Source organism: Elephantulus edwardii, unplaced genomic scaffold, assembly GCF_000299155.1.
Source record: "Elephantulus edwardii isolate Elephantulus edwardi_28Jun2011 unplaced genomic scaffold, EleEdw1.0 scaffold00416, whole genome shotgun sequence".
Taxonomy (NCBI): domain Eukaryota; kingdom Metazoa; phylum Chordata; class Mammalia; order Macroscelidea; family Macroscelididae; genus Elephantulus; species Elephantulus edwardii.
In genome coordinates this window covers 501,879-511,802 of record NW_006400166.1, presented here as the reverse complement: position 1 = coordinate 511,802, position 9,924 = coordinate 501,879, and the positions used below count along the sequence as shown (strand labels likewise).

The window sequence follows — 9,924 nt, the reverse complement described above, 5'->3', positions numbered from 1 at the left end:
ATTTGCCGATCTGCAGTGCAACCGAAAAGTGGTCCGGAATGCAACTGAGGCTATTAGCTCGTTCTGAGTCCACTCCAGCATAAGTTCTGATTCAAATTTCTACTGTCCACATCATGCAACAGACCCACTGGGTCTTAGTGGAGCTTAAGCGAAATAAGCCAATTTCCCCACTAAGTTTTCTCCTTTCAAATGAGTCTCTTAGAAGCTCATCTAGTGGCTTCCGTTTTTTTCCGAGTCCGCACGGCTTTGTTGCCACAGTTCCAATACTAAAAGTTTCAACAAAAGTTATGATTCAATTCCTATTGTCCATGCCACACCTCAGACCCTCCAGGTTTTAGTGGGCTCAAGGGAATTCAGCCGATTTCCCCACTAACCTTTTTCCTTTCAGGTGAGTCTCAATGCAGCTCAGCTCAGCTCGTGGATTCCAGCTTTTGCTGGGTCCGCGGTGGGACCGCGGTGGGACCACTGCGGGACCGCTGCAGGGCAGGCAGGCAGGGCTCCAGTTTTTAAAGCTTCTAAAATAATGTATTAGCAAAAGTTCTGATTCAAAATTCTACTGTTCGCATCACGCTGTAATGGTCAGTCTCTGTGGAGCGTAAAGTACTCTCTGGTATCCTCTCTACACAGGCTGCTATCCCTCTGACTCTTCACACTGTGCTCTCCACCTCCACCATCTTCCGCCGGATCCTCCAGCCATTTTTTTAATGATCTTCAATAGTATTTTGCTTGCATGTGATATCAATGATATTCTTTTATAATTTACATCTTCAGTTGGATCACCCCTCTTGGAAATAGGAAGAAATATGGACTACTTCCAATCCATTGGCCAGAAAACCATCCTCCAACATGATAATTAGTGACTAGAATGGAAAAGTAGGAAACAATGACGAAGGAACAGTAGTTGGGAAATATGGGCTTGGCCTAAGTCCTTGCTGTAGTCAGGGTGGCGTCCACAGCGGTGGCTGCTTGGACCCCAGTCATGACCCTTGCTATCTGAGTTGTTTAATGTGACACTTGAGGCTACAAGTCAGAGTATCTTCAACTCAAGAAGAAGTTGGAAGATGAGTTCCCTGGCCATCTGGACATCAGGAATGAGGGAACTCCCCAATCTACTGTGTTCTTTGAAGTGACAGTAGTAGATAATCTGATCCACTCCAAGAAGAAAGGTAATGGGTACATGGACATGGAGAGCAAATTCCTGATACCAATAGGATGATGGACTTCAGTGGCCCTCGGGTGGCACCTTAGACTATACTTTGCTCACAGCACTAGACAATTTTTGCCATCATCTCAGTAAAAACTCAGAGATGCCTTATATTCAAGTTTTTTAGTTCCTTTGCTCTTGCCCGGAACTGTGTGCAAACTGTTCTACTGTTCATGTTCTTCTAGCCAGAAAAAACCCTCCTTCTCTGCCTTCTACTTAACTTCCCTCAGCTCTCTCTTCTTCCTCTTCCTCTTTAGATATGCCTGAAGATATAAGTTCCCCACCTTAAACCACTCCTGTCTCTCCTGCTCTCCCTCCTCCTTCGCTGCCTCCTCCATATCCCCAACCAGAAGTTCCTTCCTCATCAGTATTACCTCCTCCATCTCCTACTAGCTCCCATACACACTCTCATGATCCCTTTCCCCCTAGCTCCAACACTTCTGTCCCTTGCCTGCCTTTGCCTGCTGCGGCCACCAACCTCCTTTGCCCTGTCCGTAAAGTGGCCAGGGCAGAAGGAGTAGTTAGAGTTCATGTTCCTTTTCCCTTACTTGATCTTTCTGCTATTGAAAAATGCCTCGGATTCTTCTCTGCAAACCTCATCCAATATTACAAAGAGTTTTGCTATCTGATTCAAGTTTATGATCTAACCTGGCATGATCTCCATGTCATTCCACTTCCACTGTCACTGTTGCACTGTCACAAAGGACTGTATTCTAACAGTTGCTCATGCACACACAGATCAGGTACATCGCACTGACCAGACAATGCCAGTTGGTGCTGCTGCTATCCTAGACGTTGAGCCTACTGGAATAATCACAAGACCAAGATGGCACATGCTGGTGAAACCGCATGATCCAGTGTCTCTTAGTGGGCATGCAAAGCACTGCCCAGAAAGTTATTAATTGTAACTATAAACTCCAGGAAATCACACAGGGCCCTGAAGAGAACCCAGCTGTCTTTCTAAATCACTTAACTGAAATCTTAAGGCAATATACCCACTTAGATCCCTCCACTGCTCTAGGTTCCACAGTTCTAGCTACTCATTTTATCACCTAGTCACCTCCAAACATTCAAAAGAAACTCTGATCCCAATTGGCAACCTGGTAAATATGGCTTTTAGTGTTTTTAATTCCAGGGAGGATGGGGCTTAAGTGGCCAAACAGGCCCACATGCACCAGCAGGTGGCACTCCAAACCTAGGCCATAGTGGCGGCCCTTTGGCCAGTGCAACAGGGTAAGAAGGGTTCTGGGCACAACACCACCCCATCTGGCGCCTGCTTCATGTGTGGCCTGGATGGCCACTAGGCCAGGATATGCCCACAGCCAAGAAAGCCAACCAAGCTGTGCCCAGCCTGCAAAAACACAGGCCCAACTGTGGTTCAGTCACTTGCTATGCATAGTTGCAACGAGCTACTGTCCACCTATGAGGCAGTTCTCACCCACCCCACCCCCAGAACTCCTGGGTCTCACAGATGAAGATTTACAAAGCCCGCCCTTTGGGACCCCTATCACCCCTGCCAAGCCTCAGGTAACCATTGCAGTAGCATGCAAGTCTAGAGCCTTTTTAACAGACCCAGGGGCTACCTTATCTGTCCTCTCCACCTTCTCAGGTACTACTACTCCTTCCTACGTTGCAGTTATGGTGATTGATGGCAAACCTACCTTCCCATATTGAACAACTTCTTTGCCCTGTATACTTGACAAAATGCCTTTCACAAACTCCTTCCTAACTATTCCTTCCTGTCCTGTTCCCCTGTTAGGTCGAGACATCTTACAATCACGCCAAGCAACCATTTCTACTCCCCAAATCTCACCTCCTTCTGCAAACATCACCTTCATACTTTTCATCTCTCACCTGTCCAGTTCCCAGGATAGCAAGCTGCCCCTTCGTCTTTTTGAAGTAGACCCAATTATATGGTATAATTCAAAGCCTGAGTTGCCTCTCACCTCAAGCCTGTTCGTATCTGTCTAAAAGACCCCATGCTATTCACTTCTTGATCCCAATTTCCAATCTCAGTTACTCATAGACACGGCTTGCTTCCTATCATTTCCCGGCTTCTCAGCCAAGGCCTCCTTATTCCCACTAACTCCCCTTGCAACACTCCAACTCTCCCAGTCTTATCAGATTGTCCAAGATCAGCGCCTCATAAACATCTTTGACCCCTGGGATCCCAAGTGGGCTAAAGAAGTGGAGGGCAAACTGTACAAAACACAGAGTGACTTGCACCCTGTAGCTACTCTAAAAATCTGGAGAACTTACACTCAAGTAGCCCCACCAGGCAGTGACATTGCCGAACAACTAGCTAACCTTTCAAGTGATATCTCTCAACATGACTCTTCACTCCAATCAACCTTAAACCCACAAGCCAGCCAACCTTTCTCTTGGCTACCCTTAATCCGCCAGGAAGCCTTTCTACTTAATCATACAGGTACAACGGATATCACTAACTGCTTTGTTTGTGCCTACTTATACAACTCCTCAGTCCTGGCAGTTCCTCTCCCTTAAGTCTTTAATTGTACCATAATTCTTTCTCCAGGAAACCGCATACCCTCTGTTCCTGTTACATCCCAATGCAGATACCAACTATGTTCATTGCTATACCTTCCTCCTCTTTTTCCTCAGGCACCTGAAATATTACCACAACTGTGTCAAACTCAGTATATGTCTATCCCAGAGGATTTTTCTGGTGCAACTTCACTCTTTTAAAACATATTAATCCCTCATCTCCACTCTCTTGTGTTCCAACCATATTAGTGTCTCAACTCATGATGTATGGACATGAAGAAATTTCAGTCTTCCTTAACCCTCCTCACAGTTACTGCTCTAAAAGAGCAATTTTCCTCTCTGTACTAGTAGGAATTTCCTTAGCATCTTCTCTTGTTGCTACAGGTGCACATAGTGGTGGCCTAGGTCACTCCCTAGTTACTTCAGCAGATTTAAAACAGCTACAAATAGCCATAGATGCCTCTGCCAATTCTTTGGCTTCCTTAAAGTGACAAATCACTTCTCTTGCTCAGGTAATGTTAAAGAACAGACAAGCTCTGGACTTGCTCACAGCCTATAAAGTAGCACCCAGATTTTTCTTAATGAACAATGCTGTTATTATATCAATGAAAATGGAGTAGTGGAGAAAAACTTTGATACTTTCACACAAACTCAACTAATACACAACAGGGGTGGTGGCAGGCTCCATTATTTACCTGGCTAGCCCCAGTTCTTGGTCTGCTTTTAATAGCCTGCTCAGCATTAATTGTTGCTCCCTGGGTTTTTTTTTAAGTTTTTACAGAACTGCATCCAGGAAATCACCCAAGTTGCAGTAAACTAAATGCTGCTCCACCCATATTCCCAGCTCCCAAGTGAACCTCCTCCCAGTCCACTAGCCAGCCCCATTCACTGCCCTTGTTCAGCAGGAAGTAGCCAAAAAAGACTATGTTGCACCTATACAACCAAAAAGGCTGGAATGAAAGGCCACCTGGGAGCTATGAACATTCCACACTAATTGCACCTTATGGGAGACATTTCAAGCAGCCTGGTGTCATAAGGAGACATTCCAATCAGCCTAGTGTCATATGGTGACAGACAATCAGAAGAGACCATGACCACTAGCCACATCCTGCTCAACAGTCAGCCATGACACAATCTATTTAAAGGAACTGAGCAGCTCCATATTTGAGAACTAACAGAGGGCATTCAATCCGCATCCTCCACAGAGAGCTGACCACCGAGCTGACCACTTTACCCCCAGCCCCTACCTATAAAATTTGGCCTGTAGCTTCCTCATGTGTGACTTTACTGCCTTCCTCTGCCTCTCTCTGGCCGAAGACAGCAAACCTGCCTGAGAGCTGATAATAAACTCTTTTGTTTCACTTCATCTGGTTCTTTGTGCCCTTTTTACCTTACACAGCCGACACTTCATGACAAGGAATGAAATGTCTTCTGAATGCGTGGTACTTCCCAGAGTCCCTTGTGAAGATGCATGAGGTGGAGGTTGATGCCTCTGGTCTTTGCCTCTGTGTGTGTTTGTGCGTGTGCATGTGTGTTTGGCCTGAGCATCTTAACTTTTCCCACTGGCTCTGCTACCTTCCTTTTTGATCGTCTTGACTGCATCCACCATGCACTCTGCCCCTCCATCCTCTTTTCTCTCCATCTTCCCCTCATCTCTCTTCTGACCCCCCAAAGTTTGGGGGAGGTCCTATTCCTGCTTCTTCTAAAGAGGTGTCAAGAGAGTTATCAGAATGTGTGGTGAGTGAGTGTCTTGAGATTGCTGACAACATTTGCAAGAGATCACATTCAATAAATGTTGGATGAGGTTATCAACTTTGGGGGAAAAGAAAATATGGGCTTGGTGATAGAAATGAGGCTGGAAATAGAATGATTGAATTTTGTAGTATTTACAATGATTTATTAATTGCAAATATTTTCTAAAAGACACAAAAGATGACTTCAAATGTGGATTTCACCCAGTGGGCTGCATAGGAATCAGACTGACTACATTTGTGGAAGAAAACATTGGAGAAGTTCAATATCAGCAGTCAAAATTAGGCCAGGACCATACTGTGTGGGTTAGATCATCAATTACTTACATGCACGTTCAAATTGAGGCCAAGTGAAATTAAAATAGGTCCATGTGAACCAAGATATGATCTTGAATCCATTCCATTGGAATTTCATGATCATCTTAAGAATAGGTTTGAGGCATTGAACACCAATGATAGAATTGTGGGGTGATATCAAAGATATCAGCCATGGAAAAACCCCAAAGTGTCATTACAAAGTCAGAGGAGAAAGAAAAAACTGAAATGTATGTCAGAAGAGACTCTAAAAATTACACTGGAGCATTGAGAAGCCAAGTCTAAAGGAAAACAGGTCGAAGTGAAAGATCTGAACAAACTGTTTCAAAGGGAAGCTTGGGAGGACAAGGCAAAATATTACAGCGGAATGTACAGAGAGCTGGAATTGAGAATAAAAAGGAAAGAACTCGCTCTGCATTTCTCAAGCTTAAAAAACTGAAAAACAAATGTAAGTCTCCTGTTGCAATATTGAAAGATGCTGTGGGCAATATATTGAATGACCCAGAAAGCATCAAGAGAATACACATTGTCTGTACCAGAAAGAATTTTCTGACATTGACAAATTTCAAGAAGTACCATATGAACAGGAGCCAATGCTGATGAAAGAGGAAGTGGAAGCTTCATTGAAGGCACTGGCAAAGAATACAGCCCCAGGAATCGATGGGACTTGTTATCAATTGACTTGTTTCCATTAACAGATGCAGCCTTGGATGCACCCACCAGTCTATGCCAGGAATATTGATGCATACAAGCACTTAATCTTTAAAATATCTCATTGGTCAATGTTATTTTCTCCCGGTACATTTCTGGCTGTATTTACCAGCCTATTTATACCATAGTTTAGGGCTTCTAAGTTTACTCCTATTTTGTCTCATAATCTTTATTATTTTGGGCTTCACCTCTAGGTCTCTGATTTTTGTGTATGGTATGATATTTGGATCCTGCTTCAGCTCTCTGTTAGTAGCAGTTGAGTTTTGTCAGTACTATTTGTTGAATGTGGGAGAAAGATGGGTGATCTCCTCCCATGCAATTTACTGCCTCAGAAACCTGCTGGAAGGTCAACTATGGATCAGTTCCAAAATCTACGGTACACAATACAACTTGTTGTAAAGACTGTTATTTCCCCATTTGATGGATTTTATTTCCTTGTTATATACTAGTTGACTGAAGATGGGTTCATTTTTTTCTTTTGGTTCTCAGTTCTGTTCCACTGGTCTATGTGCCTGTCACTGTATCAGTACCATGCTGTTTTGGTTATTACAGCTGTATAGTAGGTTTTGAGACCAGGGAGTGCTGTGTCTCTCACTTTTTGTTTTTCAGAAGTGTTTTGCTTATTTATTACCACCAATTTCCATTTCTATCTCTTTGACAAAAGGTGTTTGGTATCTGTATTGGGATTGTGTCAAACATGTTGGTTAATTTTGGTAGAATTGTCATTTTCACTGTATTGGGGTCTTTCTATCCATGAATAGGGAACATTTTCCATTTATTTAGCTCTCTTACTGTTTCTCACAGTGAGTTCTTATGGCCTAGTGGCAAGAAGTTGCACTGCTATCCCAAAAGCATGTAGTTCCAATCTGCCAGCAGTTCTATGGGAGAAGGATGGGCAATCTCCTACCTTGCAATTAACTGCCTCTGAAAATCCACTGGAGGATCAATTATGGGTCTGTTCTAACTTGACAGGACACAACAACTGTTGTGTAGTGTTTAATGGTTTTCTTTATAAAGGTCTTTTATCAGGTGGATCCTGATAAAAGAGAAAATTAGAGAACAAATTTCAAATTATTAGAAAGTCTAGATTACTGCGCTTGAGTCCACACAAATTCTACTACCTTTTTGAGAGAATCCGTAAACTTTAAACTATCCCTTTAAAATTTAATATATTACCTCATTGGTATAATAGGGAGCTCTAGTGGCCTAGTGGTACTCAGCTGCACTGCAATCCCAAAGACATACAGTTCAAATGTGCTCCTTGGGAGAAGGATGGACAATCTCATCTGATTTACTGTCTCTGAAAACCCACTGGAGATAAGCTATGGGTCAATTCTGACTTGATGGCACACAACAACATAGTCATAATAGATTTATGACCTAAATAATGGATAAACTCATAAAACTAAGGGTATTATGGCAGACTACTGCACACCCTTAAAGATACTAACAGTATAAGACCAAGTGTTCAACTGCTACTCTAGAGATATGAAAGGGTAAGAGGATAGGGAAACAAGATTACTGGATACAAAATATGTAGAACAGAATGAATATTAATAAATTGTAAAAAAAATGTAACCAAATGAGGGATATATAATATTAACATCCTGCAATAATATTTAGCATTAACGTTCTGCAGATGATACAACCTTACTTGCTGAAGAGGACTTTTAGGCACTTACTGAAGAGCAATGACTAATATTCAGTGTGTGTCACACCCTAAAATAAACAAAAGTCTTCACAACTGAACCAACAAGCAACACCATGTTAAATGGAGAAAGGATTGAGGTTTTAAATATTTTCATTTTTAATTGGGTCTATAATTAACCCTCATGGCAGCATCTGTCAGGGAATCAAAGCTATATTCAATTAAGTTCTGGCAGCCTCATCTGTATGGTGTTGTGCTGCTCCTTTATGATGGTTTCAATCCACCAATGGTTCCAAGGAAGAAAGATGAGCAATTTCCTCATGTATGATTTTTTTTTTACTTTGCAACAGGTTTTTATTTTTGCTTTATATCTATTATTACAGTGTTGAAACCTAAAGAAATACATTTCTCTTCAAATTTGGATGTGTAAATAAATACCATTTGTCTAGACTCAGTATACTCAATGCCATGGTTTTCTTGGCTTATGTCTATTCTGAAATTATTAAGCTGTGACTGTCTACCCAGGGGCCCTGAGAATATGGAAAATAGCCAGAGTTTATAGTTTTTGGAAAATAAAAACAAATTCTGAAACAAATACCAGCGAGGAGGAAAAGGGCTGGATTAATCTTCCTAGAGTCCGTACCGGGGAACCCAGTCTGTTTTGGGGGATTATCTGCTAGTTGGATGGTTGAGTTCTAGACCTCTTCTTCTTTCTCCAAGTGATCCAATCAAAGGAAGTTTCCACAAAAACTGGATAAAGATGTCAATACTAAACACCAGGGCCTGAGAGTGCTAAGGATATTCCTCCCTGGCCTGGGGTCTGTGAGGTATGCCTTCCTTTACTGCCCAAGGGCATGACAGGCAGTTTCCTCTTTCTGTCCTCTAGAACAGTTTTTAGTCTACAGGTTAAAAATCTTAACTCTTTATGGGAGCTAGGCTAGCTTTCAACAGAGAGATTCAGGAAAGTGCTAATGTCCTTAAAAGACAGGCAGGCCCAGTAGGTCTAAGCCCACTGAAGATCTTCACAGCACACTATACAAACCTCTCTCCTAGGGTAGCTGGGCCCCAAGTTTAATGCTATTTTTTCCCTAATCCTCACACCCAGTTTTGATTCTGCACTTAGTTCAGGTCCAATGCAAAATGCAGCAGGAAAAAGAAGAGCTTTAATACAAAGAATTGCCTAGTCTTAACCTCAGTTTCCTCTCTTGCCATGGTTTGGGGGCTACAGTTAGGACTAGACAATGGGATACTGAATCACGAAAGCTTTGGCCAAAGAGCAATTAGTGTCCACCATATTGATTCCTGGTAGGGCCAAATTTTTAACTTTTTGGCTTGACAAAAGAATCCAAAATGTAAGACACAGGAGAAAAAATAAAATACTGGATAAGGTTGGTCTAGAACATGCAATCTTAAAATAGATGTGGAAGAAATCTAGTGTGAGCAGTTTTTTAGTGTGATACTCATGCACACCTGAGGGAGTCTGGCCTGGTCTATGTTGCCACTGATTATGAGTATTTCCTATGGTTCACTGCCCTGAGACTTCTACTTCTCTTCCAGACTGCCAAGGAAACAAGGAGGCTGTCAATTTCAAATTCCCCAGCCAGTCTGTTCTCCCTAAGCTCGTGTGCCTGCAGGGACCTGGAAAATAAGACTCTTACTTAATGTCTGTGTTTCATTGATTATGCAAAGGCATTCGACTGTGTGGATCATAACAAACTGTGGCTGACTCTGAGAAGAATGGGAATCCCAGAACATTTAATTGTGCTAATGCGAAACCTATACTTGGACCA

General features: G+C 42.5%; 1 pseudogene; it reads left to right on the top strand.

The window, feature by feature from the left end:
- Nucleotides 1-1,725, top strand: part of LOC102873372 — a 56,557-nt pseudogene extending 54,832 nt beyond the window's left edge.
- Nucleotides 1,726-9,924: the final 8,199 nt, after the last annotated feature.